Here is a 15,608-nt window from a genome sequence, read left to right on the forward strand (position 1 = left end):
TGACTACTGGAAAAACCATAGCTTTGACTATATGGACTGGCGAATGGAATGGCAAACCACTTCAGCATTCTTGCCTTGAGAACCCTATGAACAGTACAGCATGTTACTTTGATACATTTGTGTGCTGTAACATGATTGCCAATATAGTGAGATTTATTAGGTATGATAATTCAGAGTTGTGGGAGTTCTTAAAAAATATATATCAATCAATCCTTGGGGAATTACTTTCAATCCAAGGTGAAACCTCGGTTATACCTGCAAATCCTGATCTTAAAGAAATAGTTACAGAAAATAAATAAGTACATGTTTATTAAAGCAGAAAGACTTTATTAAAGTTTAGCATGTCCCCATTTAGCAGCCCTAATATAGCAAATAAACTCTGCGGACCTAAAATTTTTTCTCAAACCTGAAGCTAAAATCCACTAACTGTGAAAAGCTCTCTCCATGGCTTTTGAGGTATTTTTTATCTATCGAATATTCTATCAAGAAATCCTTTTAAGTTAGTAGAAACTTGTAGTGAAGATCTGTAGCTGTACAGATAAATTATTACACCTGGGAAATTGTTATAGTTGTCATAGTTGTAGGTAACATAGCTTAAGAGCTCTTTAAAGATATACAGTAAAGAAATATGATCTGTTTTGTCCATTTCTATGTTTTAATTGATCTTGTTTGAATATTTGCAAATTTGATTGGCAAGGATGGATGACATATGCCTAGTTTACACCTTCTTCACCTCTGGTTTGAATCCAAGAACCACATGGTTAGAATGGCTTATTAAAGAATTTTATTTTCTGTACAAATTCCTCATTAATCAAATTATTGTTTTTAAAATTCTATTTTTACTACATGACAAATCATCTTTAGAAAATGTATTCCAAGTTGTTGTTTCTAGCAACTGACATTTAAGTCAGTAAACATATTGGATTGTGGAACATAATCAGCTCTCTTTGGGGAGAATAAAGCAAAGGAAGCTGATATTTCTATAAAAATGAGAAGTTTTGAATTTCTACATTTTAGGGAGCTACACATGGCCTTGAGTAAATTATTTAACCTACCTGAATTTTGGTGACTTCATTTATAAAATAAAATTAATGCCAGTTCCATAGCTTATGTTGAGGAATAAATTAGAAAATATTTGTCAAGTGTTTACCACTTTCCCCAGCATATGTTATATGCTATATAAATGTTAGCTATTATTGCAACTATAATAAAATTCTGCTCGATTTAATTATTCAAAAAATTAAATTTGATATTCTCTAATGAGCCTATATTACTTAAATCTTTTGTTACTTTGATTTGAAGATAAGAACAATTGTATTAAATGGTAGTTGAATTGATATCTTGAGTAACTAAGGCACTAAATTTTGAGAGATTAATAAAAATATATATTATTTAATATTCAGTATATGTTATGATTAATAGATAATATTTGTTAAATTAACAAAATAAAACATGTGGCTTAAAAGTGAAAATAATAGCTGATATATGTGTTTAGAATGAAATGTTCATAAAATAAACTTGGATGGAAATAGAATACTAAAAAGACAGTTTTACATCTAAAATCTATTAGCATTTATTTTGGAAAATAGTGAAAATGGTTATCTTAGCATCTACTAGCAAGCAATAAAATGCAGAAAAGCAATACAAGATCAGAGACAGGAACCCAGGTTTTAGTCCTCATCCTTTTCCTTACCCCAAACTTTTCCATTAACTATGCAGCTTTATCATGTTCTGAAAGTGTTTTGTTTTTCTAGATTTAGTCTCCTCACATGAAGGAACAAAGTGAAAATATTAATTCTAAAGAATTCTAGGGTAACTTTCAGTCTAAAATATCTTTGATAAACTTTCTGATGAATAATACTCAGGTCCAGGCATAGATCCCAGGAGTTTGGTAAAAGTTAAAGAGAGATACTAGAACCAGAGAAAGACTTGCAGGAAAATTGTAATTAAGTTATTTGGGGATAGGTAACTTAATTGATAGTTTTAAAGTAAGTTATTGAGAAAAATAAATGATTTCCAAAGTATCAAACTACAGAAAACAGTATCTCCAAAGCTGACTACAATTTTATATTTAATTATCTTCGGCCTATAGATAATATATAAGCTGAACAAATAGACTAGCTTATTGACTTGGGCAATGCAATTATATGATCTGTACCTCAATTCCTTTTGTGTGTGTGTGTGTTTTTTAAATTGTGTACTATTCATTAGTAGATGAGAGTGGAAGTGTATGTTATTGAGTGTGCATGAAATATGGTGATAGAGATGATGCTAATTTATAACATAAAAATTCAACAGCTGCTAGTTATTATCTGTCTCTAGACTGTGAGCTTATTTTTTTCAGGCAGAAGGAGTGAGAGTTAGTTTGGTTCATCATTGTCATGAGAATTTAACCTTTCCCAGAGTAGGGACTCAATAAATGTTGCAAACTCACGGACTTGGCTCTTTGCATTGCTCGATTTTAACTCTGGTCCTGCAGCTTTTGAAATTTCCATGATTCTATTTTTATATGAAATTGTGATTTGAGACTGTCAGCCAAGACTAATGAGAATAAGATGAAAAATTTTATTAACTTTTAAACAGGCTCTTAGCCTTTCTGGAGAGCCACTGGTGATGAGTCATCATGCTATTTCAGTGTGACTATCAAGTTTGTGTTCAGAATAGAATCTCTAGTTGTGACATGCCTCATTTTTATAACTTTTTATATAATGCTAAAATGATAATTTAATTTATATAATATCCCAGAAGAGAATACGCCTGAAGAAAAGAGCAAAAGAAATTTAGGAAAAAGAAATATTACTGCTGGAAAAGAACTGCGTAGCTTCATAAGATAAATGCAGTCTTCAACAACTTGCTGTCAAATAAAGCTATAAATTAGTCATTATCAGACTCAGATTCTAGTTCACATTAATTTAGTAACTATTTTGGACAAATTGTTATCCTATTAGAAGCTCAGTTTCCTTAAGAGGAAGATTTTTCAAGCCGACAGTTTCTAATATCCCTCACAGCACTGTTAAGCACAGACACTGGAGAAATTTTCATTGTATTCTGTTCTCCTTGGGAAAGACTACCCACTCCAGAATTCTGGCCTGGAGAATTCCATGGACTGTATAGTTCATAGGGTCGCAGAGAGATGGACATGACTGAGTGACTTTCACTTACTCACTTACTCCTTGTTATTCATGACAACTTGTTTGGTTGAGAAAATAATTCAGGCTTACAGTACAAACATACATTCTAAAATCATACTTTCTAACTTTAAAATTTTTATTTATCACTAGTGAAGAAAAATTTAATTCGTGTATGAGAGATTCTGTTTCAAGACTTTTAAACTTTCAACCATTATAATAAATTGACTCTTAAAGATATATTATGTAAACATAGTTTGGTCATGTTTTTTGGGTAGTGCTGGTGGTATCATATAAGAGTCATATAATAAACACAGGCTAAATTCCCTTTTTGTAGGAATTTAAGAATTATTCCTCTATCTTTTTTGGTAACACACTGTACGTATGGAGTAAGAGCCTCTGAAAAATGTGACTTTTATTTCAAGATTTAAGCCAATGTCAACCTATACAAAACACAGGTATACATAATATAAAGCTGTTTATAGGCCAGATTTAAAATATTTGGTGCCATTCAGATGTACTCAATGATGGTAAGAAAATAATTAGAGCTATTTGAGAATAGTGCTAGGTGAAGCATCTCTAAATGCTAGCCAGTTCACCTAGCTCATGCCCAAACTGTAGACATGAAAATAATTTCTGTTGCCAACTTATCTGAGGCACTATGTTTTACTATGTAAGAGATTTTCACAATTATAACTTGAGTTTACAATAGCAACATTAAGATTAGTACACATGTAAACTTCCTGTTGTAACAAGTTGTCTTCTTTTTAAAAAATGCCTTTTTCACACAGTGGATAATTTTACACTGAGCACAGTGAACGCTTTATATTACCAGTACCTTAGATTATTTATTTATTTTATTATTTGGCTGTAGCAGGTCTTGTTGCTGCCCATGGGCTTTCTCTAGTTGTGGTGAGCAGGGGCTGCTCTTCGTTGTGTTGTGCGGGCTTCTTATAGTGATGGTTTACTTGCTGCAGAGCACAGGCTCTAGGCTGTGGGCTTTCTTAGCTGCAGCTCAGGGGCTCTAGAACACAGCCTCAGTAGTTGTGGTGCACAGGCTTAGGTGGCTCTGCAGTGTGTAGAATCTTCCTGAACCAAGGATTGAAACCATGTCCCCTGCATTGCAAGGTGTATTCTTAACCACTGAATCACCAGGGAAGCCCAATGTTACCTGCGATTTAAAAGCAAACCTTCCAGGCTGAGTGGAATGAAGGATTCATGGAAAGACCATTATTAACAATGAAAAACGAATTATTAACCTGAAACATTTCTCTGAGGGATCCATGATTATATTCACTAGGTCTACAAAACAACAAATTGAGTCAGAAATGGTATTCCCTCCCATCTGAACCCAGCTGATCACATGTCACATATAGCTATTGGCATGTACCTAATTTCTGGCTGATATACCTAATTTCCTCAGCTATTCAAGAAAGCATTTTGGATGCAAGTTTCTATACTATTGTAGAAAAATAACTTAGCATTTACTCTGATTTAATATACCTATATATTTGTTTTTGTTAGTGTATTTTTAATTAGGAGATATATGCATAGAATAGTGAGTAAAATCTTAATGAGCTAATGCCTAATATAAGAACATAGTCATTTACTACCATCTTGTCCATAAATTAAGAACTTTCCAATAACCCTAATGCTGTTTTGGGGGATATTTTGGTTTGGTATTTGTGATCACATCACATTTACCTACCACTCCTAAAAGTATTTATTATGTTGACAATTGGATTACATTTTTTTACTTTGTTTTAGATTTACTCTTTGTATGTATCAGATCAGATCAGATCAGATCAGTCGCTCAGTCACGTCCGACTCTTTGCGACCCAATGAATTGCAGCACGCCAGGCCTCCCTGTCCATCACCAACTCCCGGAGTTCACTCAGACTCATGTCCATCGAGTCAGTGATGCCATCCAGCCATCTCATCCTCTGTTGTGCCCTTCTCCTCCTGCCCCCAATCCCTCCCAGCATCAGAGTCTTTTCCAATGAGTCAACTCTTCACATGAGGTGGCCAAAGTACTGGAGTTTCAGCTTTAGCATCATTCCTTCCAAAGAAATCCCAGGGCTGATCTCCTTCAGAATGGACTGGTTGGATCTCCTTGCAGTCCAAGGGACTCTCTAGAGTCTTCTCCAACACCACAGTTCAAAAGCATATCCCCTATCAATGTCTAGTTTCTGACTCAGAAGTTTGTACAAATAGAATTATACTGTACACATTCATGTTTGTCTTTTTTTTTTAAACTCTATTTAATGTTTACTACAGCCATCTAGTTCTGTTATGTGACTGTTGTTCATTCAATTTCATTGTTTTAACAATGAATGATGATTATGATACTGCTCTCATATTAACTGTAGATATTATTATTAAATATATCAAGTTGAGTTTATTTGAGATGAAGCTCAGATATGAATCTCTGTAATCTGGCTCCAAGTACTGAACTCTTAATCATTTTAATGGAGGCCATCTCACTATCTATTTCATAGTAACATGTTGCCCATTCTTTTATTGGTGGAGACAAGTTGTTTCTGCTTTTCTTGTGATGACTAATGAGGTTTTCTATACTCTTATACAAATATCCTAGTTTAAATGTATGAGAACTTACCTAATGTATAAATTTATGACTGAAATTGATGGAATGTAGTGTATGCAAGAATGCAGATTTATTAGATGACTTCAAACATTTTCCAAAGTGGTGATAATAGTTTAGATACTTAAAATAGCATATGAGTATTTCCCTTGATCTACATTCTAGTCAAATTAGAATTTTAAATCTGTTCCCATTTGATGTATGTGGAATAGATTTACATGGGGATTTTAATTTGATTTTTTACTGACTTGTTTACATCTTCACATTTCTTAGTTGCCTAGTTGGGTTTCCTCTTTTGTGAAGTGGCCCTTTAAGACTTTTGCCTATATTTAAATAGATTCTTTCTCACTTCTCTAATTAATTGTAGAAGTTTTCAATATATTTTAATTGTCAGTTTGTAAATATTTTTTCACACAGTGTTTTTTACAGTTTTTGTAAAAGAATGATTTGTAATGCTATTGAATGGATTAATCTTTATTTTATAATTAATAACTAATTGTGTTTAGTTTTAAGAAATTGTTTCTTACCCTTAAGTTATGAAAATATTTTATTACTTTTTAAAATATTCATAATTATTCTCTTGTAGAGCTCTGATACACAAAAAATAGATTTTATGTATAGTGTACAGAAGAGACAAAATTTAATTTTTTACATATATCAGTAGTATTTGAAGGAGCTTTTTTAAAAAAAGTCAAATGATTGCTAGTGCCTCCTCTGTCATATATAAAATGACCATCTGTGCATGGAACTGTTTCTATTTATATGTCATTGTTTTTATTAACATCTAATCTTCTCCAGGGTTTCCTTGGTTATTATCCATTTTAACCACCAAATGAACTTTAACTCAATTTTCTAGTTTTCCCAATTTGCATTTTAAAGAAATAGTTTATAGCATAGCTATTAATTATTAGTAGCTGTATAATGACACATAATTATGGAAAAGGCAAGCCTAGATATATATCTTAGACGATTCAGAGTGTTATAACAGAATGCCATAGATTGGGTGGCTCATGAACAACAGAAATTTATTTTTCAAAGTTCTAAAAATTGAGAATTCCAAGATCAATGTTTCAGCAGATTTGGTGTCTGATGAGAGCTTGCTTCCTTGTTCCTAGATGACTGTCTTTTCACTGTATTCACATGGCAGAAAGGACAAAGGACCTGGACTCCCCTTTTTTTTTTAATTTTTTTTAAATTAAAAAAAATTTTAACTTTACAATATTGTATTGGTTTTGCCATATATCAACATGAATCCACCACAGGTATACACGTGTTCCCCATCCTGAACCCTTTTCTCTCCTCCATCCCCGTACAATCCCTCTGGGTCGTCCCAGTGCACCAGCCCCAAGCATCCAGTATCGTGCATCGAACCTGGACTGGTGACTCGTTTCATATATGATACTATTCATGTTTCAATGCCATTCTCCCAAGTCATCCCACCCTCTGCCTCTCCCACAGAGTCCAAAAGACTGTTCTATACATCTGTGTCTCTTTTGCTGTCTCGTATACAGGGTTCAGAGAAGGCAATGGCACCCCACTCCAGTACTCTTGCCTGGAAAATCCCATGGATGGAGGAGCATGGTGGGCGGCAGTCCATGGGGTCGCTAAGAGTTGGACACGACTGAGCGACTTCACTTTCACTTCTCACTTTCATGCATTGGAGAAGGAAATGGCAACCCACTCCAGTGTTCTTGCCCGGAGAATCCCAGGGATGGGGAAGCCTGGTGGGCTGCCGTCTATGGGGTCACACAGAGTCAAACACGACTGAAGCGACTTAGCAGCAGCAGCAGCATACAAGGTTATTGTTACCATCTTTCTAAATTCCATATATATGCGTTAGTATACTGTATTGGTGTTTTTCTTTCTGGCTTACTTCACTCTGTATAATAGGCTCCAGTTTCATCCACCTCATTAGAACTGATTCAAATGTATTCTTTTTAATGGTGGAGTAATACTCCATTGTGTATATGTACCATGGCTTTCTTGTCCATTCATCTGCTGATGGACATCTAGGTTGCTTCCATGTCCTGGCTATTATAGACAGTGCTGCGATGAATACTGGGGTACACGTGTCTGGACTCCCTTTTATAAGGGCACTAATCCCATTCATGAGAGCTCCTTCCTTATGACCTAATAATTTTCCAAAGTCTCCACCTTCAAATATTGTTATGCTGGGAATTATGATTTCAACATAAAATTTTTGGGGGGATACAAACATCCACTCTATTGTGTTATACACCAGATCTCCCAAATCAAGTCATTCTTGCATGCAGAATATATTTATTCCACCTCAATAGAAAAGTCTTAATTCATTCCATAATCAACTTTAAAGTCTTAGTCCAAAGTCTCATCAAAATATCATCTAAATCAGATATGGATGAGACTCAATGTACAATTTATCCTGAAGCAAACTGCTTTCCAGTTGTGAACTGGTGAACTGAAATAAGTTATGTACTTTCAAAATGCAATAGTGTAACAAGCATAAAATAGGCATTCTTATTCCGAATGAGAGACACAGGAAAAAAAAAAAAAGACCAACAATTCCCTTATAATTCACTAAACCTTGAGGCTCAAGAATAATCCTCCTTGTCTTGACTTTACTCTCCAGCCACCCTGGGGTGGAAGAACCATCTTCTGGACACACATTGCAGGGGCAGTCCTGATCATTGTAGCCAGCTGGTCATCCCTGCCCCACAGCTTGGGTGGCCCTGACTCTACAGTGCCTTTGTCCCCAGGTCCTACCTCCATGGTGTTTCTCTGATACAGTCCCGTTTGGAAGCAGTTCTGTGCCTGTGTTGCACATCTGTTAATCCAGGAAGCTCTATTCTTGAAACAAAGGTAGGGAGAGACATACCCGCAGGGATTATGTATCTCCTTAGTGGAGAAATGATGCCATACTGAATCTACTAAAATTTGCTTTTTGCACCCTCCAGAGAGGTGGCCACTGTGGCCCATCTCATAACAGGACCTACAAGAATCTCACTTGGAGTGACCAAGGAGCATGGAACCAGAGTGCAGGGAGCCTATGATGGGAGGCATTGCTAGGCCATACTCACTGAGGTCCCACAGGCACTGGCAGCCCCTCTTTGGAAACTGCTCTGCTTCTTTGCACTCTGGGCCTATGATGAGAGTGACAACTTGGGTGATCTTTGAATTGTCTTCAGGGTCATTCTTCCACATTTTAAAGAATAGCTCCTGGCTTCTGTTGATATGGCTGATCCATACTAATCTCACTGTAAAAGGATCCTTGGGTGCATCTTTAGTGTTCTCATATTTTTGGAGTACTGATAAGCTGAGAATTTTCTAGCTCCTTAAATTTTACTTTTCTTTGGATTAACAATTCCATCTTTAAGACACTGCTCTCTTCTTGAATGTTACTGGAGGGAATTGGGAGAAAACAAGCCATATTCTCAGCACTGCTTAGAAGTGTGTGCTCAGTCACTTCAGACATGTTCAACCCTTTGCAATCCCATGGACTGTAGCCTGCCAGGCTCCTCTATCCATGGAATTCTCCAGGCAAGGATACTGGAGTAGGTTGCCATTTCCTTCTCCAGGGATCTTCCCAACCCAGGGATTGAACCTGCAATTTGTATGTCTCCTGCATTGGCACTTTATCTCTTAAAGACCCCACCCTACTAGTGCCACCAGGGAAGCCTCAGCTAAATATTCAGTTTCATTGCTCACATTCTATCATCCACAAAGGACAAACATAATTCAGCCAGGTTCTTTGCCAGTTTATAACTAAGATTAATTTTCCTCTAGTTTTCGGTAACATGTTTCTCATTTTCATCTGAGACTGCATCACAATGGCATTTGCCATCCATATTACTACCATATAACTATTACTACTTAGATGATCTCTAGGAAAACTGAGGCTTTTTTTTAGCTCTTGTCTTTTCTTTCTGAGCTCTTGTTAGAATCATTCATAGCTATGTAAGATTTTTCTAGCATTCACCTCAGAACTCTTCCAGCCTCTACCCATTACCCATTTCCAAAGCTGCTTACATACATTTAGGTATTTATCTTATAGTAACATCCCACCTCTTGGTAGCAATTTCTGTCTTAGTTGATTCAGGCTACTATAATAGAATACTGCAAACTGAGTGGCTTTTAAACAACAGAAATTTATTTATAACAGTTCTGGAGGCTGGGAAGTCTAAAATCAAGTTACTAGCAGATTCAGTGTCTGGTTTCTAGGTCATATACAGCCATTTTTTGCTGTGTCCTCACATGGCCAAAAAGTCAAGGATGTCTCTGGACTCTCTTTTATAAAGGTAAGGTGGTTTAGTGGCTAACATATGTGACTCTTTGCGACCCCATGGGCTGTTGTCCACCAGGCTCCTCTGTCCATGGGGTTTTCCAGGAAAGAATACTGGGGTGTGTTGCCACTTCTTCTACAGGGGATCTTTCCCACCCAGGGATTGAACCTGGGTTTTCTGCATTGCAGTTTGCGCAAATTCTTTACCAAGTGAGTCACCAGGGAGGCTCTTATAAAGACATGATCCTGTTCATTAAGGTTCTACTCTCTTTACCTCTTAAAGACCCCACTTCCAAATATAATAACATTTTGTATTAGGATTTCAACATACAAATTTGGAGGGAGGCAGAAATACTCAGTCCATAGAGACATCAAAATCAAGGACTAACTTATATAGTTACAGGGTCAGACTTTATTTTTGGGGGCTCCAGAATAACTGCAGATGGTGACTGCAGCCATGAAATTAAAAGACGCTTACTCCTTGGAAGGAAAGTTATGACCAACCTAGATAGCGTATTCAAAAGCAGACATTACTTTGACAACAAAGGTTCATCTAGTCAAGGCTATGGTTTTTCCTGTGGTCATGTATGGATGTGAGAGTTGGACTGTGAAGAAGGCTGAGCGCCGAAGAATTGATGCTTTTGAACTGTGGTGTTGGAGAAGACTCTTGAGAGTCCCTTGGGCTGCAAAGAGATCCAACCAGTCCATGCTGAAGGAGATCAGCCCTGGGATTTCTTTGGAAGGAATTATGCTAAAGCTGAAACTCCAGTACTTTGGCTACCTCATGCAAAGAGTTGACTCATTGTAAAAGACTCTGATGCTGGGAGGGATTGGGGGCAAGAGGAGAAGGGGACGACAGAGGATGAGATGGCTGGAGGGCATCACTGACTCGATGGACGTGAGTCTGAGTGAACTCCGGGAGTTGGTGATGGACAGGGAGGCCTGGCATGCTGCGATTCATGGGGTCATAAAGAGTCAGATATGACTGAGCGACTGAACCGATAATTCTTTAGACAATCATTTAGTTCCAGTGTTTTCCCGAGCTACAAGTCGTTTTCCTTATTAATGAATCAACTTGCAAATACAGTCTTATACATGAGAATGACAAATACAAATGGGAAAATGATAGAGGAGTGGTTTATGCAAAAAATAAATTCAATTTTATGTGACCATTGAGTAACACCAGGTGGCGCTACTACCTTTAACACCAGGGTAAGGAACCTGCCTGTTATTGTAGGAGACATAAAGAGATACGGGTTCAATCCTTGGTCAGGAAGATCCCTTGGAGAAGGAAATGGCTATGCACTCCAGTGTTCTTGCCTGGAGAATTCCATGGACAGCAGAGCCTGATGGGTAACAGTCCATGGGGTCACAAAGAGTCAGACTCTCCTGAGCAACTAACACACACACACATTGACTAACACCAAACTCATTGGATACACTCTTATTTTTAAGTATTAAGAGTGATCACAAAATCTTAAAGATTCCTCATCTTGACTAAACAGGAGGAAGCCAGTCTCCTTTTTTTTTTTCCCCCACACACATTTACTTTAGAAAACCTTGAAGTACAGATTCTTTCTCTATTCTTTGTGATGTAAATGTTCTCCTAATACTTTGCCAGTTGTACAACTCTGGAGTATCTTTCTGAAGGACCTGGGTTATCTTTTCCAAAATATTCATCAAGGAAGATAAAGCCTACCTCTTTCTGTCTCTGAAGGAGACTAGGAACCAAACTTTGGTAAGTGCCAGCTGGCAAGAATAGATGGCCTAATCACCTTGACCCATGTCCCTCTTTCCCCCTAGTATCCTCAAGTACTTTTTCACTAGCTCAGGCAAGCACTTAAAAGCTCATGTATTTCTCTAATAATTAGTGATGTTGAACATCCTTTCATGTGTTTGTTAGCCATCTGTATGTCTTCTTTGATGAAATGTATATTTAGTCTTCCACCCATTTACTCAAGGGGTGAAGGTTCAATCCTTGTCAGTTGCAATGAGTTATCTCCTCACACCAGTCAACATGGCCATCATCAAAAAATCTACAAACAATAAATGCTAGAGAGGGTGTGGAGAAGAGGGAAACCGCCTACACTGTTTTAGGGGAATGTACAGCCACTATGCAGAGGAGTATGGACGTTCCTTAAAAAACTAAAAGTAGGGCTGCCTATAATTCAGCAATACCATCCCTAGGCATATATCCAGAGAAAACCATAGTTTGAAAGGATACATACACCCCGATGTTCCCTATAGTAATATGTACAATAATCAGGACATAGAAGCAACTTAAATGTTCATCAACAGAGGAATGGATAAAGTAGATATGGTACATATATGCAATGGAGTATTAGTGCAGGAAACACAGGAGATGTGAGTTCAATCCCTGGGTTGGGAAGATCCCTTGGAGGAGAAAATGCAACCCACTCCAGTATTCTTGCCTGGAAAATTCCATGGACCCCAGCCTAGTGGGCTACAGGCCATGGGATCACAAAGAGTCAAACACGACTGAGCATGCACAAACACATTACTCAGATAAAATGGAATAAAATAGTGCCCTTGCAGAGATGTAGATGGACCTAGAGATTTTCATACAGAGTCAGTATGTCAGTAAGTCAGTCAGAAAGAGAAAAACGAATATTGTATAATATTGCTATATGTGGAATCTAGAAAAATGGTATAGATGAACTTATTTGCAAAATAGAATCACAGATGTAGAGAACAAATTTATGGCTATCATGGTGGGGAGTGGGACAAATTCGGAAATTGGGATTAACATGTATACCTTGTGTTTGTGCGTGCTCAGTCACTTCAGTTGTGTCTTACTCTTGGCGACCCTATGGACTGTAGCCTGCCAGGTTCCTCTGTCCATGGGATTTTCCACAAGAATACTGGAGTGGGTTGCCATTCCCTCCAGAGGATTTTCCTGACCCAGGGTTTGAACCCAAGTCGCCTGTGTCTCCTGCATCTCAGGCAAATTCTTTACTGCTGAGCTACCAGGGAAGCTTTGTACATATACTGTGCTGTGCCATGCTTAGTCATGTCCAACTCTTTGCTACCCCATGAACTGTAGCCTGCTGGGCTCCTCTGTCCATGGGGATCCTCTAGGCAAGGATACTGAACTGGGTTGCCATGCCCTCCTCCAGGGGATCTTCCTGACCTACCATATATAAAATAGATAGCTAATGAGAACCTACTGTGTAGCATAGGAGACTCTACTCAGTGATCTGTGGTGACCTATATGGGAAGGAGATCCATATATATATATACATATATATATATATATAAAATTTACTTTGGTGTAAAACAGAAACTAACTCAAAATTGTAAAGCAATTATATTCCATTTTTTTTTTTTTTAAAGGGCCTGATCCCATGCACCTTTTCTTTCTATGGGATAGAATTCAATCTGTCTTCCCTATTGTACTAGTCTTGAATAGCCAGTTTAACTTGTCTGGTTCAAATTCTCTTTCTATATATTCAGAGGATGTTTAATTAACAGTCATCTAATTTTGTCAGAAACAAGACATTATAGCTAATTTGAAAATTATAAATTTATTTGCTTTAACTTAGAGAAGCAAATTTCTAGGGAAAATAACTTTGAAGTAGTTGAATATAGTTAAAATTTAAAGAAATTGAATAATGAATTTCTCTAGCTGTGACTTAACATGTTGTAATGAAATTTGTAAGACACTGAAGATAATATTAGCTCAGCAATGAATATAAGTTCTCTCCAGCACTGGAAAACTTTTGACAGTGTATATAAATCTAGTCTACATTATCATGGAGTTTAAAAATGTGCATTTTCATCAGGGTCTCAGTATGCTATTTTTGTTTCTGAGGAAGCTGAAACTGGCTGTTATTAACTATGGAGAGAATCAAGGACATCTGTTTATCTAAGAATATTAGAAAAGAACTTAGGCAGAATTGATGCAATTTTCAATTAGGCTGTTTTCTTATTCATAAGCACTTTCTACAAATGTAGGAGACACAGTGTAAGAGACACACAGATATCTTTGAAATTGTCAAAATATGAGCTTGAAATAATTGCTCTTCTTTTTCTGGTCTTACTTTTTAGCATATTTGTTTGTGTGTCTTCATAAAGTTACACTCACTGGTGTGCTGTAAATGTTTAACAATTTGCTCTTAGGAAGGAAAAACCCCTAATTTGTAGTGTCTGCCAATATTCATTTTATAGACATCCAAGCTTCCAGAGATATTGCTAATGAGGATTTGGGAAGAAATTCACAAAACCAACTCTTCCAAACTGCTGTGAGCCAATTTTAGCACACCTCTGGTTACATACATAGTTTTTAATGTTACTGAATTATCTACTAATTATCAATTAATTCTGGTTATTTCTCCTTGGAGATACTAGACTGAATTGAGCTTTCTTTCCTCCTTGTGGTTGAATGAGCCGTTATGATTACTTCTGGTCAGTAGATGATAGCAGAGGTATTGAATATCACTTTCAGTCTAGATTATTTAACTGCCTTTGGAAGACCCTCCAGAACTCTCTTCCCTCTTCCAGGTGAGCATCTTCCAGATTGTAGTTTGTCATCACCTTCAGTCCTAGAGTAAAGATGAAAAGCATGGAAGCACAATTAATGTATGATAGACATTTGATATGAATGAAAATTAAATCTTTGTTATAGTGAACATAAATGTCAGGGTGTTTTGTTATTGCAGCATTACCTAACCTATCCTTTCTGATAAATTATATATTATCAATGTTTATAAAATGTCTTTCCATTTATATACTTTAAAATACTAAATGTCTTATGTCAGACATTGCAATTTGTTAAAAAGTGTATTTCTAGATTTCAGTTAGTCAGCCCTCATTTTTCTATAGAGTCAAAATGTCAAGTCAGTTTCTTTCTTTCCCTCAATTCTTGTCTCGTCAACAAAAATTTGGAATGACTGATTAATTACAGATCAAGCTAGCAGGATTTCTCAGCTCCTGTCTTCTTGTAGCAAGATTCAAAACAATAGATTGGTTACAACTCAGTTATAGGTCAATCAGATCTTTTATTAAACAGAAAGTGGATAGTACACTCCTGAAATGTGGGAATGGGCTGATCCTGAAGGAGTGGCCATGATCTGTCTTGGCTTCCCTTTTTATACTCCCTGTCTCTTCCTCTTGGTTTTGCTTTGTGCAAAATGCAAATGGCCATACCCTCAAGGCCAATCAGGGAAGAGGCATGTCTGGGCACATATAAAATAGGGCTTTTACATATTTATCAGGGTTGGGATGGACTGAAAGTTTTGATTGACAGTTTCAAATTACATAACAAAAGGCTCTAATTCTGCATGTCTTTCCCATCATTCCGTCTGTTATAATCAGATGTATGTATGTATAGAATATTTATGAAACCTTAATGGTCTCCTAGCTGCATAAAGTTACTTGAGGACACAGCTGTGCATCAAGGGCACATGTGCCTGAGTTGGAGAAGCCCCTGTGGTTGATTTCTATCCACTGAATGTTCTTTTAGGGCACATGTACAAGAGTTAGAAAAGTCTTTGTGGTTATTTGTGTAGCATATCTGTGAGCTCTCCTGGGCTTCTCTGGGGTGGGGTTTAGAACTGCTTGTATCCTTTTCAGCGAGGCCACCCCTCATTGCTCATGCCTA

Source organism: Bubalus kerabau, chromosome 7, assembly GCF_029407905.1.
Source record: "Bubalus kerabau isolate K-KA32 ecotype Philippines breed swamp buffalo chromosome 7, PCC_UOA_SB_1v2, whole genome shotgun sequence".
NCBI lineage: Eukaryota > Metazoa > Chordata > Mammalia > Artiodactyla > Bovidae > Bubalus > Bubalus kerabau.